This window comes from Macrobrachium rosenbergii, chromosome 41 (assembly GCF_040412425.1).
Source record: "Macrobrachium rosenbergii isolate ZJJX-2024 chromosome 41, ASM4041242v1, whole genome shotgun sequence".
In the NCBI taxonomy this organism is placed as follows: domain Eukaryota; kingdom Metazoa; phylum Arthropoda; class Malacostraca; order Decapoda; family Palaemonidae; genus Macrobrachium; species Macrobrachium rosenbergii.
The window spans coordinates 8,309,397-8,324,396 of record NC_089781.1 but is presented as its reverse complement, the minus strand read 5'-3'; the positions used below and the strand labels follow the sequence as shown (position 1 = coordinate 8,324,396).

At 38.8% G+C, this 15,000-nt stretch overlaps 1 protein-coding gene across 46 annotated transcripts in view; it reads right to left on the bottom strand.

Annotated features, from left to right (window-relative positions):
* Positions 1-15,000, bottom strand: part of hts (adducin 1-like protein hts) — a 186,229-nt gene that overhangs the window by 133,761 nt on the left and 37,468 nt on the right. For 8 of the 46 annotated variants that reach the window (XM_067083876.1, XM_067083875.1, XM_067083871.1 and 5 more), the window contains exon 2: positions 11,086-11,130. The exons of the other annotated variants lie outside the window; for them this stretch is intronic. The gene's annotated coding sequence lies outside the window, so the exon portion shown is untranslated. The remainder of the gene's footprint in view (positions 1-11,085; positions 11,131-15,000) is intronic. 46 annotated transcript variants of the gene reach the window in all.

Sequence of the window (15,000 nt, the reverse complement as noted above, 5' to 3'; positions counted from 1 at the left end):
GCTCAAAGGGTTATGCATCAAAAGGTGACAGGTCTGGTCTGTTTGGTGTTCCGTCTGCGGACCCGGCCCCAAGCCCCCCTCCCCCGAACATATACACAGGAGGCACATAAGTACAAACACACACACACACACACACACACACACACATACACACACGCACAGAGGAGCGGGCGCGCGCGCTTAATCTTCCTTAGTAGTGCTATGTGCGTGTGCCTGTGTGCGCGCGCGGCTGTGCAGTTCCTTTCACGATCAATACCTACACAGCACTGTCTGCTACGACGCTGCCGGGTGCACGACGATCGCCTAATAACAGGACGCACACAAAACAAAGGAGACAAACGACCCGGGAGTTCAACGACCTCAAAAAATCGAATGAAAAATACTAAAAATACTCGAAATGAAAGTCACGGTTGTCTCGCACGAAGGAAAAACAGCTGAAAGCGACAGCAAAAATGAGCTTGGGGTATCTACATATCTACGTGGCGTAAGCCGAGCAAGCATGAAAGCAAGACCCCTTTGCACTGCAATCATGTGCTGTACTGCTAACCTGATTAATCGCCCTTTTTCTCAGAAGCGCCTTGCGCCCTCGCGTCTTTGGCCTGAGCCCGATGTCTCAAGGGCCAAGACACGAGCCTAAATACCTCTACTTTATCAATTAACAATTACTTCGCGCACACGGGGCAACACAGAACCAACCGAATCAGACGGCGCCATCAACTACGCAAGATTCTGCCTCATCATGAATTCATAACTGCAAACAAAAGGGACCAAATTAACCATAAACAAGCTCAATTAAACAGTGTTCCACGAAAACGGGATCACTGGAGCTCAAGGGCTTAAACGCTTAGCGAGCTTTAGCTAAGCCCACAGATCCCATTGAGGGAAACAGCATCAATACGTCTCTAAGGGAGCCAGGTCCAAACAATTATTGTATACTGTATACTGTACCGATATGAATTCCAATACCTAATAACCAAAGTTAATTAATTTGTTGCAAGTTGGTGTCACAACTACTAAAAACACAGACGAACTGACACTAAAAAGGTGAACGTCCAAGCACAGCATAAGTGTACAGTAACCAGAAATAAAATTACCTAAATCAGGAGCGACAGTCTCAATCGGATCCAGAGAACCTAGACAAAGACTTCTGCCTAACGGTGCGGCGTTTCTGGATCAACAATCCAGCAATCCCTTGCTGTATCCCTCCCTAACCCTTCCCACCCATTCCCAGGGAGGAGGTTGCGAGGATAGCTGGCTATCCCCTCCACAATCCAACCCATACCCGTCATGTCCCTGCAACGGTAGCAGCTCAACCATCCGGCGCCTGACCTCTTTTCCGTTTGCCCCGTCTCTCACCGGGGAGGATCCTTTTCCAGCCACAACACGTACGTGGATAAGTCTAGTCACGGCTTTCCGCACTGGACAGCGTGCTTCAAATAAGGAACTTCTTTTTTTTTAATATAAGATTTCAATGCGCAACATTCCTCGATCTGCAATTTGACATGACAGGGAAGGGGTAAAATAAGCCATTTTTTCCTTCCTCGAAACAGTGAATGCACATACAATTCCGTTATCTCCCTGTTTAGTAAACGAAAAACACAAACCATTCCCCACCACCAACAAAATACAAATAAAAAAAATATATAATATATATATATATATATATATATATATATATATATATATATATATATATATATATATATATATATATATATATATATATATATATATATATATATATATGTACATGGGATGACTACTGTTCGTTATTGACGATCATGTGTGTGTACAGCGAAAAATCATACTAGATAAGTCATTTTAATATATATATATATATATATATATATATATATATATATATATATATATATATATATATATATATATATATATATACTGTGTATGTATATAAAGGATGATTACTGTTTGTTGCTGACTAGTGTGTGTGCACCACCAAGGAAGAATCACACTACATAAAAGTCATTTTTTCTTACAAACTTTTATCTTACTGCGTTTTTGTTGGAAGGCAATCTGCATGACAACATCCGCGGCCCTGTTCAATACCCCAGTGGCAAAAGCAAAATATTGAAACAACTGATGCGCTGGTCAAGCCGTTCCACCATTGTGTTTGAGGCCAGCTGAGATAGAGGAAGAGTGGAATCAGCGTGAAAATGGATACCTTCGGGACAATGACGAATCGAATATTCCTCAAACAGGAAGTGACAAGGCATTAAGGGAACCTCTCTCTCCTCTCAACCCGACCCTCTCCGGTAGGCATAAGGTTCGCGTCTCAATGTCAAAAAATAAATAAAGAACGACAGAAAGAGATAAATATATAAATATGTAAATATACAAATAAATACTAGAAAAAAAACCAAGCAGTTTAATCACCGCAAAAAGATTTCAAAGATCATGTTAAGCTGCTTAAATGACATGAATTTAAGAACCCCCTTGCATTATTTAGTGTGTGCTTATTCTTGTTCATCGTATGCTTTCGTTTTTTACTTAAGTTCAATTATTAAGTTACTTCTACAATTTAGAAGCATGAATTTTAATAAAATCATTTCAACTACTTTCACTAAATGTGAACAGCAAATACGAATTACTGTATATCTATCTAAACTATCTATCTGTCGATCTATATATATATATATATATATATATATATATATGTGTGTGTGTGTGTGTGTGTGTGTGTGTGTGTGTGTTAAATCCCACAGCAATCTAACCAACCGAGTATTTTCAAGATTTCGTAACACATTTCCAAGGAGTAAAAAATACTTAGTTACGAATGTGGGGTTAGCCAAGTCAACTACGGCTTTTTTTTCATCGAGTCCCGGTACCTTCCTACTAATAACAAGGATTCTATTTTTACACAAACATCAGTGGGGATCGGGGCCGGCTGAAGCTCATTCCCCCTCTCGACTAGAACCTAATCCATAAATTAAGTATACAATCAATTACTTTGGGCACGAACACTAGTAAATAACATGAAATCTCAAGCACAAAATAAAGCGGGGAAATGTCGGTTGTAAAGTGGACAATTTAAAACGGGTCTGAGAGAGAGAGAGAGAGAGAGAGAGAGAGAGAGAGAGAGAGAGAGAGAGAGAGAGAGAGAGAGAATCAAGCCATTATTGAGGGATCGTTCCATTTCTTATGCAAAGTTATCGAAAAGACCTTCCTTATATATATTACATTTGACGGTTCAGAAAGGTTACGTATAAAGGTATTATGAAATGCTTTTTTAAATGGCACTTTCTCCCGCGTTCTCAACTAATACTGAAAAACTTTAAGACTAAGCCAGGCCTTACGTTTACAATAACCAATACGGTTTTTCATAATAAATTATATGTTATTGGCAAATTCTCTTGTTTCAAGAGCTCCCTTCGTAACTGTTTTTCTTACATTATTACATCCACTTTCAAGCAAAGAATAAAAACGCGACAAAATCCCCTGGAAGGTCTAACGACGACCATTCCCGTTGCTAAATCCAGAAATCACCGACGCACAAACCAGACATCCCCATTAGCCACAGAGCCCTCATTACCCTGTCGTTTGCACGAGACTCATCCCCCTGACTGAATACTTGAGAAAACGACACCCATTTCCCTTCTCTAAACAAGTGACCAGTCACTTTATGCTTGAGTATACTCTACTCTCGTCTTTCAGGGGCCAGACATCCCTCTCTCCAAACAAAGTGGAGAGAGAGAGAGAGAGGGAGGGTAAGAGAAAGGCAAACTGCGGACTCAAGGGGAGAGGTTTTGTTCATAATCTGCTTAAAAAAGCCCCTCCAGCAGTTTTCAGGAGCAATAAAAACAAAGCTCCAATGGCATGCTTGGAGAGCAATAATTATTTCCTGTTTTCTACACGATCCGCACAATAATGCTTATTCACATACTACTGTTTCAACATTCGAATTACAGACATTCCCACGCAGTACATAACACTATTCACTCAGTCGAAATTAGAACAGTAATATCATACCTAGTTTAATAAATGGAAAAATATTTCCTCATGACAGCTCAAAGGAAAAAAAATATATTAAAAATTATAAGTATTAACGGAATGGAACAGAACATTCTAAGAAATTAGGCAACAATTTCATCATTACAATAATATCCTAGAGCACGAGGCAAAAAAGCCCCACCATGGAGCTTACATTTTAATCTTCAGAGATGCCAGTACAAATCAACGAAATCTGTAAACTACTCAATTGGGAAAAATCTTGAGCAAAAAGAAAAAGGCTTTCACATTAAGCAAACAATTCATTCTCAAAACGAAATCAAATACAACACACGCATAAGGGACCTCAAAAATAGCAAAAGGGCGAACCAGCCCTTCGATGCCAAGTCGAGAAACCAGACGACTCACACGTGGCACTGGCCGAGACGTCTATCGGGCTCGTCTCGTCACTTTGACAAGGGGAGCTAAAGTGTAATGGAATAGAATGATGAAGACATTTGTAATGACACTTCAGTCGACTCGACAGCTAGGCCGCGGTGTTGAGAGACGCAAGAAATCATATCAAGCTTGACCAACATTTTTACCAACTTCTATTCCACGATGGCACTTCTGAAGATTCTCGTGCGAGACTTACCGGCGAGTAGTATCAATACAACCACAAGTTACAAATCCAAGAAGAAGCGGAGTCGCAAAAATGACGAAGAGGCCATAAATACATAAACGGCCCGCGGAAAATGGATGCCTAAGATAACTGCGATAGCTGGGCTGGAAAAAACTGCCTTCTTCGAACAGTGAACGTCAACAGGTATGAGAGAGAGAGAGAGAGAGAGAGAGAGAGAGAGAGAGAGAGAGAGAGAGAGAGAGAAAGCGTGTTTATAAGTTAAAAGGGTGAGAAAGGAAAAGGGGAAATGAGACACACTAAACGAGGTAATAATGGCTAGCTATTTCCTCGTATTGACAGAGGAAGGGGAAGATGGGAAGTACGTGTGGAAAGAAAAGCAGCTTTGCCAAAGGTAACATCTACGAGAGAGAGAGAGAGAGAGAGAGAGAGAGAGAGAGAGAGAGAGAGAGAGAGAGAGGGTTTTTTTTTTGATGTTGTACATTAGCCAGAATTTCGAAATCACTAAATGTTTAAGAAAGTAAGACTTCTGAAAATGAAATGAGAATGAATTATTGGTGTTTTACGCCATAATTGAGGATAGGGCGAGGACTATCACAACCTGGGGTCTACGTCCGAGGGGTAGACGGGGAGGGGATTCGGAGGGGGAGGGGGATTCAGAGAGGGGAGAACGGGGATCAGGAATGTGGTGCCAAGGCGCGGCGGTGAAAAACCCCGTCACTGCTCCCTCACACGTCAAGAGCCAAATGGCAATGCCACATTCCTGATGAGATTAACATCGGCTAAAAGTAATTCTTCTGCATCATTTAAAAAATTATCGCGTGAAAGAAAAAATTTATTCTTCAGTGTAAGAGAATTCGAAGCTCTTTCGCCGGTCGGTCGTTAAATTATTGTAGGGAGATGATGTGGTTCTGATGGAGCTTTTAAAAAAAAAGTTTCTTTTGGGTATTACTAAAATAAGATGACGTGCATGCTTGTCAAATATTTATTAGAGAATAACAACGTGTATACAAGTATTTGTGTGAGAGTAAGCGGGCGTAGTTTGTTATATAAGCTTGAACTTCAAGCGCACTCAGTGTCGAGGTAGACTTTATCGATTTAGTTAAGCGATCTACTGCTACCTCCCCTCATCATTTCCCCCAACACCGATCCTGCATTACAATTATAAAACACACCAACTCCCGCCCCCCCTTTTCAATCCTGCCACAGAGAGAGAGAGAGAGAGAGAGAGAGAGAGAGAGAGAGAGAGAGAGAGAGAGAGAGAGAGACTACTTTCTTCTATGAAGATCAAACAAATAGTCGACTACGGACGTAAGACAAGATAGAGAGCGAAAATTAAGCAAGGTGAAAGAGTTGTAAGGAGATTAAGCGAAACCACTAATTTAGCCACCACGCTCTTCATAATGGCTGGTCCAACATACATGTGATTCTTGCCCCGAGGCATCTGGAGAGAGAGAGAGAGAGAGAGAGAGAGAGAGAGAGAGAGAGAGAGAGAGAGAGAGAGAGAGAGAGAGAGCGTGGTTAGTACTTGATTGCAAAACGAGTCTTGTGAAAATTCTCTTTGTGAAAAAAGCAAGAAAAATTATTTGTAAAGAAGCAAGAAAAATTATTTGAAGTCAAAGATACGAGAACTGATACAAATATAGAAACGCAAAACCTTCACTTGTCAACTACTCATCCTAACGATGTCAATGATTAACAACAAAGTAAACAGACAAATCAATAAGAAGCCTCACAGTTGCTATGAGACTGGAAACTATTATGCCTGTCTGTCATCGATTTTGGATGGGGAACAAGATCAGGATTAGCCTAGAAAGGGGTTGGGGTGGGGGAGGAAGGGGGGAAAGTTGAAACGATACACTTTCAATGTATATAGTTAGATATATAAACCACTATCGCAGCACAGTCTATTCAACAATACACCTTACTACTAAGGATCGTAAACTATTACTACGACAACGCCCATTTCCACCCCTCTCCTCTCTCTCTCTCTCTCTCTCTCTCTCTCTCTCTCTCTATATATATATATATATATATATATATATATATATATATATATATATATATATATATATATATATATATATATATATATATATATATATATGCACGACACGCTGCTGGAAAGACATACATTAAGAAACAAAAACCTTTGCTCGAAACGTATCAAAGACCTTCATAACATGCACCTCTCATTTCACTGTCACGTCCGTCTACCTTGACATGATGGGGAGAGAGAGTTGGTGAGTCACTGTCAATACACACATTCGACAAATCACGTGACGGGGAGAGACAAATAATCGATTCTCGTAATGCTTTCCCAAGCGTTGCAAAGCCGGCTTCAGATGTGACAGGGTAAAAAGCACAGGGCTGCCACGACAAGGAATAACGCACGAATACAATTCCGTCTTGTTAGCATATCGCTTTCGACATCAGCTCCTTTACGTTTTACGAATGAAAGCAAACTTTCGTTTACATATCAACTGGTAAGCAAAAGTTCGACTACAATTTGATGTTTCCGAAATCAAGTTAGTTAGAACACTTCTTGGTATTTCTGAAATAAATTATTGCCAAAAAAGCCCTTAACGTTTCAAAATTACAAGGAAAAGACGTTTTATAAGTATCTGTCAAGTGGCCTGCTACAACTGGTACGTATAGCCGAAAAATATCTCTCGTACACTAAAGTCTATTGATAGCACCAAGGCGAAATGCCACCTTTCCCCTTTACCGCAAGCTGGGATAACTTCCCTTAATGCCAGTTTCCCACAACTTCTGTAAAAGGCTTCCATGGCTTCATTCCGAATAGTTTCTTCCTTTAAAAATCATTAACTGATCTTTTTACGAGCACACAATTGAGCAGGTGAAATATTAAAATATAGAAATCTAAATCTACTAATTTATTTGCATAAATTACAGAGCAAAGCCTGAAAAAATGTTGTTTGGTCTACAAAGTCCCCCGCCCCACAAACAACACACAAACCACAAGGTAACGTGCATTTACAAACACTGGGCTTTATTAGGGGTTGGTGAACAGTCAGCTTATATCAGTGGGTTTTATTACGGGTGGTAACTTTCCTAGGTACGAAATGGTGTAGAAACGTGTTAAAGTTGGGTTTACGATGATGTACTGAAACCGCAGTTTACCTTTCTCTCTCTCTCTCTCTCTCTCTCTCTCTCTCTCTCTCTCTCTCTCTCTCTCTCTCTCTCTCTCCCCCGCCTAGCTTGCAACTAGATTAACCTAGTCCCAGTCTAAGAACTGACCGAGGAGGGACGGATGGCAGTGTTCCCTACATTCCAGTGCACTTCTGCTAAAATAAAGAGTGAATTAGGTATCTAATTGTTAGAAGACTGCTGAGAGAGAGAGAGAGAGAGAGAGAGAGAGAGAGAGAGAGAGAGAGAGAGAGAGAGAGAGAGGCGGGGGGCTTCGTCGGGGCAATCCTTACCCCGATGGAGTGAAAACAAATAGGAAATCTTCAAGAAAAGCAAGAAGAGCGACATAATAAAGTATTAATTTTAGGATACCAGCTAAAAATTTAAATGTATAGTAAAACTCCTTCAAGTCCAACGAAAATCAGAATTGGCTTTTATGACCTTGATCGAGCACAGGAAATTATAACTTTTTGAATGCCATCGCCGTCATAAGTAGTTGTACTTGGTGACGAAGCACCGCAGTACAATCTCACATGTTTAACACAAAGATATAAAATATCTTTTGGAGATATCTTCCCCCTCTATTCCACCCACTGCACTGTTAACACCCCTCTCTCTCTCTCTCTCTCTCTCTCTCTCTCTCTCTCTCTCTCTCTCTCTCTCTCTCTCTCTCTCCCCACCAGTGTAGGAACGGAGGACTTTCAGCTTGAATCCGGGCAAAAGTTAATCTCTGGCTCCCTCCGTGGTCAGAAACCATGCAAGTGCACAACAGACGATTATTTCAGAAAATAACCTTCACTCGCGTACGAAAGAACTGACAGAAACGTGGATTGACATCCACGTCATGTCTGAGGTGAACTGCGACTTTTGTAGGGAATACAAGTATAAGTGGAATTTGAGGTCAAGCAAATACGGTCAATAAAAATATAATATAAACCATACACTTGAACTGTTTCGGTATTTAAAAGTATCTTTTTTAGAGATGTCTGTACGGGGGAAAAGCATTTTTGTTAGCAGAGGCACTAACCGCATACACAATGTTAAAATAACAAACGAAAAACTGGGTCATGACATAAATCTAAACGCACTGAACACATGGTAAGTAAAAAAGAATTAAGGATTCAAAAAACATCATATTCTTCTCCCACTCTTTACAAAAACTAAAACACAAAAAAAACCGTGAATGACATTTCCATTCTAAGGCACAGAAGGAAAAAAGAAAAGAAAACAAACGTGCTGACAACTCTCTAAAGCAAAAATCACACCAAGCTGAAAGCAACAAGCTGAAGACAACAAAAGAATAATTAATCCTACAAAATCCGATCTAAGACTCTCTCACAGAGACGACAGGGGCTTCCCACAACATTCCCAAAATTATGGGAAACCATCTAGTAGAAAACAATGCAACTAATTTACCGTGAAATGGGAACAATTTTGATAACAAACGTCTCCAAGTACAAGAAGCGTTTGTCAGTACAGTACAACATAATCTCACGCAACACTATCAGTCCAGAGTTACGAATTAAGATCTACATTTCCTTACTCAAAATGTAACATGAATTATATGAACATTTGTATGTATACGCAGTGCTTTCTTTGTGTAACACCACAGCTCTCTAATCACTGTGACTGGCTTTGACTTTAGCGTGACTTTTGTTTAAACAGGCCTGTGTGAAGTTCGTTTTCATGCCAGGATACGGACTCTGATGATATCGTTTAAAGTATAATAGCAAAAACTGACTGCAATTTGCTCATGAAACCAATGATCAAAATGGCGACTGGGAGTTAGCCGAAAACAAAAGTTTCTGTAAATTGCTGTAAAGCCGTATTTACCCAGAATAAACACACGGCGATTGCAACTTCTATCACTAAGAAAGACACACACATACATACATACATACAAATATATATATATATATATATATATATATATATATATATATATATATATATATATATATATATGCGTGTGTGTTAGACGACTGCTGTGGGTCGCACTCAGGTGTTTCTTCCCCTCCCCTACCTCCTTGATAACCTGGACTAAGAATCCACAGCAGAAATGTACTAAGAGCTAGAAAAAAAAAAATACTGCCGTAAAATTCGTTGCCAACTTAGGCAATTCTCCCAAATATTCACCATAACAGTCAATGAAAAGTGCAGCAAAAGAAACGCCATTTCTATTTTTGTGTGAACTCGGTCATCCCCGTGTTTTTTTTTTTTTTTTTTTTTTGCGACATTTTTCGATGTAAGTATTCCAACCCACTTGGGAGGCTTGTGAAAGCACAAATACGTCAAAGGCAACGCCAAAGGCACTCAAGCATCGTGAAAACATTGCGCAATGCAAATAACATTATTCCATCAAAGCAATAAAAACGTGACTTTACACCACTGCGAAATACGTATTGGTATTTTATAAATTCATTTCTACAATTATTTTATTTATAAAGCCAACTTTGTAACATGGAAAATAAGAGCAAAGCCTCTCCTTGTTAAAGAAACATTACGATACACTATAATCAATCTTTTAAAATCAAGGAAACTGAACTGCCTTGTCCGAAGACTTCCCTCATATTTCACTCGAAGACTTGTGAAAACCATTTTCCGAAAATTTATTAGAGAAATACATAATAAATAACGCACCCTTCAGACAATATTTCCTCAACCCGACAAAACTGCTTTCAACAAAACTAATCTAAATCACCCAAAAGCAAGTTCTATCCCCTGGCGATGTTTGGCCCCCTTTTTCTCCGTTTCCTTCTTCCTTCGTTCGTGACAGTCCATCACACGAGACCAACTCCGGCTCTCTTAATGTTTTTTCGGCCACTGGATGAACTGCATTTAATGGCCGCACTCTAAGCTGTAAAACTCCAATCTGACCGAAGAAAGCAAACCGCAAGAAACACGAACACGCTAAGTTGAACGTTAAATTCCCTCGCTTGATAGACCATTCACCTTTCGTAAAGAACGGCCCTCAGGGGATACCCAGAGGTGCTTTGCGTGAGGTCTTTACCCTAAAATTTAATGGAACTATCGGCAGTAGGCTCAATATGCAATCCCCACAAAATAAAATTAAAGAAGCACTTTCTGAAAGCCACAAAAATGTACTGACCTCGTTTGCAACGTCATTACAGTTACATTGTCATAAACTAACTAATCATCCAGCAGTATATATTACCAACTAAGATATACTTACTTTTTAACTTCATCCCTAAAATATTTTTCACACGAGCATCAAACTAGATACGGCGCTATTTAATAATTCCAGAAAAAAAGAGGGGGTTGCATAACGGAACATGGTCACATAGCCCAGAAAATTCGTGAACATGAGTCTGGAAATAACTGTTACTCACCCCTAGCCTGCCTCTATGACCTCAACGCCACACGCTGACACTCACCTGTAAGCAAAAACAACAAAATTATAAATAAGGACATAAGAGAAAAAAAAATTCATGGGTTGCGACTGTTTTAATTGCCCAAATTGGCTTCTTACGAGAAGTCACGCTACATTAATACACTTAACCTGTCGCCTTCCGTGACACAAGATGCAATTAAAGCGCGCACATTTTTATCATGGAGGGGAGAGCGCGGATCAATATGAGAGCTGATCTACATACATGGAGGTGGATTTTGAAAAATGATTCTTAGCTTGACCTTGCCATTGTTATAACAAAAGAGAGAAACCGTATCAGGTCTGACAGGTCATTTCACGAATCTGTTGATATTTGTTGAATCAATTGGCCTTGTACAAGAAGCCCTGAAAGTCACGAGATCAAAAATGAGAGCGCCTATAATAACTGAAATGTCGGTCGTAACAACAGTGTCCAAAGTCAGTAGCCTGTTAAACTGCCTCATAATATAATAATATATACTCGTGTACATTAGTTTTTTACTCTAACAGTCAGGAACCATTACGCTTGAAGAAGCACCGGTTATTTGCAATCAAATTAAAACTGCAATGCAATTGTAAAATTTACAATATATATATATATATATATATATATATATATATATATATATATATATATATATATATATATATATATATATATATATATATATATATAAAATATATATTAAAATGTTAAAAATTTTGCAACTGCATCGCAATCATAATTTATGAGTGCAAGTGCCCGTTGCTTCATCAAGCTCAATAGTTCTTGACTGTTACAGGAAAACACTACATATATATTATTATTATGCGGTTGTTTAACAGACTACTAACTTTAACTAAGGGTACAACCGACATTTAGTTATTATAAGCGTTCTCATTTTGATCCCACGGCTTGCAGGTACAAGGGATAATTGACTGTGTTGTCAAAACGCTTTAAATGAATTAGGCTAATTACCGTATAACACTAATCATTCCCATTAAAAGATTACACTAATTTTAATGGAAAAAATGTACCCATACTTTTGATAATGAAGGTAGGCTACATGAGTTGCTGTGCAACGCCTGACAAGAACAGTAATACACTGACATAACTACAAAAGCAACTGATCGTAATTTAGCATGACGCAAAAATATCTATTTGTGGAGAATATTTTTTTCGCGTCAGAGTACAAATATTTCTGATTTTAGCTAACTTCGACCTATATTACGTTATAATTTTCTTTTCTGCACAACTTCGTAAATTTCAAATTTCAGCTTTTTAATTTTAATACGACACACAAATTGAGTGCTCTCGCACGACTAGCTTAACAGAGGTGCTTATGATTATGTAAATATAAATAAATAAATAAATATATAAATATATATATATATATATATATAAATATATATATATATATATATATATATATATACATACATATATATACACAAACATACAAAGCCCGCTGAAGAAACTTTACGTAATGACAACAAAGCTGGTCATCATCGTACTGTCAAGCCGATTCCATACCCAACTTAGGTCGCTTATCCTGGTCCATACTTTAAAACGTTCTTCAAATTAGCTCATTACTGTGTGAAGTACGGGACAATCAGAGGCACAAATGAAAAGAACGCGAAAGGTTGAATGGAAAAAGACGAACGGCATGAGAATATAATGGGTGATAACAGATGAAAAGAAACGGAGGAAAAAGGGATACCAACCCCTATTCCAACTCCAACCAACTTACTACGTCACTTGCAAAAATCTTTCGGTCTTCATAAGTACAAAACTGAACTCTCAAAGAAAGCAACCTTTGCGAATCATACCAGAAAAGAATGCAACCGTAACCCACCTAACCTCAAAGAATGCAGTTTTTCACAACGAACAAAAGACTGAACCACCAACCCTTTACAATTCAGAATTATGCGAAAACAACGGACAACAATGGGAAGAAGGAATAAGGTCATTAATGCAAAACACACACACACATATATAATAGATAGGCTATATATGTATGTATGTATGTATATAAGTATACTTTTAAATGTGTGTGTGCTCTCTCTCTCTCTCTCTCTCTCTCTCTCTCTCTCTCTCTCTCTCTCTCTCTGATAATGGAAACCATTAAGTACATTAAAAAAGTAAAAAAAAAAATTAATAAACTTTACTACCGACTGACGTACAATGATAGGATACACTCCGATGAACGACGGCAATTAAACCGCAAGGAAACAGGGTAATTACACGCTTAATCAAAACCTAATAACATCTCATGCTCCCAAATTACCTCAATTTGCAAGCAGTACAACTTGGTCCTCTTTACCCAGTGATCTCTGGGACCTCTTCCACAAAGGATGTTAACATAAAAGGCAAGAAACCAATTCTGTTCAATCCAGAATCATGCACTGACAAGCAAGAGACTATGGTAGTCATGGTAGCCAATCGAAATGGGAACTGGAATACAAAATTTCGGCCAAAGGCCAAGCACTGGGACCTATGAGATCATTCAGCGTTGCTGAAAGGGAAACTGAGAGTAAAGAAGGTTTTAAAAGGTGTAACAGGAGGAAGACCTCGCAGTTGCGCTATGAACCGAACAATACTTAGGAGAGGGTGGACAGTATGCCGGAAGAAGGATAAAATAAACGGAGGTACCGTAAAAGGAATGAAAGGGGATGCAGCAAGTGGCCGAGGGGAAGCTGCAGAGAACCTTAAATAATGTCTACAGTGCAAGCATAAGGTGCACTGACGGTACTAAGAACCACCACCCCGGGGCCAAAACAAAATAGAATTTCTTTACTGCAGAAAAGGAAACAATTATGAGACGGCGAGATGAAACACTTCCTTTCTCTCTGCGCAATGCTGGGTTAGATGAATCTGCCACACGGAGACAGCAGTAATCAAGACGCCGATTATTACACGAAAAAAGGAAGAAACAATCCCATTACTTCTTACAAAAAAAAAATCTCGATTTTCAAGTTTTCCGAGTCTTACATCATCTACTATCAGGACCTGTGAATTGATTTCATCAATGTCATAGATCAAATTATTGAAATTAGCATAAAACGCTTAACATTAAACCGAAATCCACTACCAAATCAACTGACTGTTATAAACGTCCGACACTGAAAGATGTTCATTCATTAAAAATCAACAACTAACAGATTCGCGTGAAATATTGGCTGAGATTCTGGGACAAAAAATTTAAAAGATAGCAAGTTTAGAGATTCTAAATCTAACTGGTAGCACTTCTGAACATCAAGTCATTCAAAAGAACTACTTGAAAACTTGAATTTATCAATATAGTTTCTGAAAAAACTTATGTAAAATACCTTAGCTATTCGAAAGACATGTAATATCAGTTTGCAATTCGTGACGGCCATCATTATGATAGGATTAGCCCCCACAAAGGCACCGACAGGCGGTAAGCCCACGTAATTATCAGGTGTATATGATAATATAGATTAATCGAAAAGAGCCTGATATAATATATTTTCGGATTTTCATAAGCTAAATTTTGAGACAGTTTGAATTTAAAAGAAAAAAAAATATATATATACACTATATATATATATATATATATATATATACACATATATATGTACGTATATAGCAGACAAATATCTCAAGACTATATATTAAATCAAAGCTTTTCACTAACGTCGGCTGCTGCTGAAACGAAGATCATAAAAACAGAGAGAGAGAGAGAGAGAGAGAGAGAGAGAGAGAGAGAGAGAGAAGAGGGAGAGAGAGGGAGAGAGAGGGGGGGGAAGGGGCGTTGTCGACACCCTTACTCACTCTAGCACGGAAATAGACTCCCCAAAAAACCAACCTACGGAAGCACTCCAACCATCATGGCCTTCTTTCTCCCGGGGCAAGCCCATCGAGGAGATTTTACTG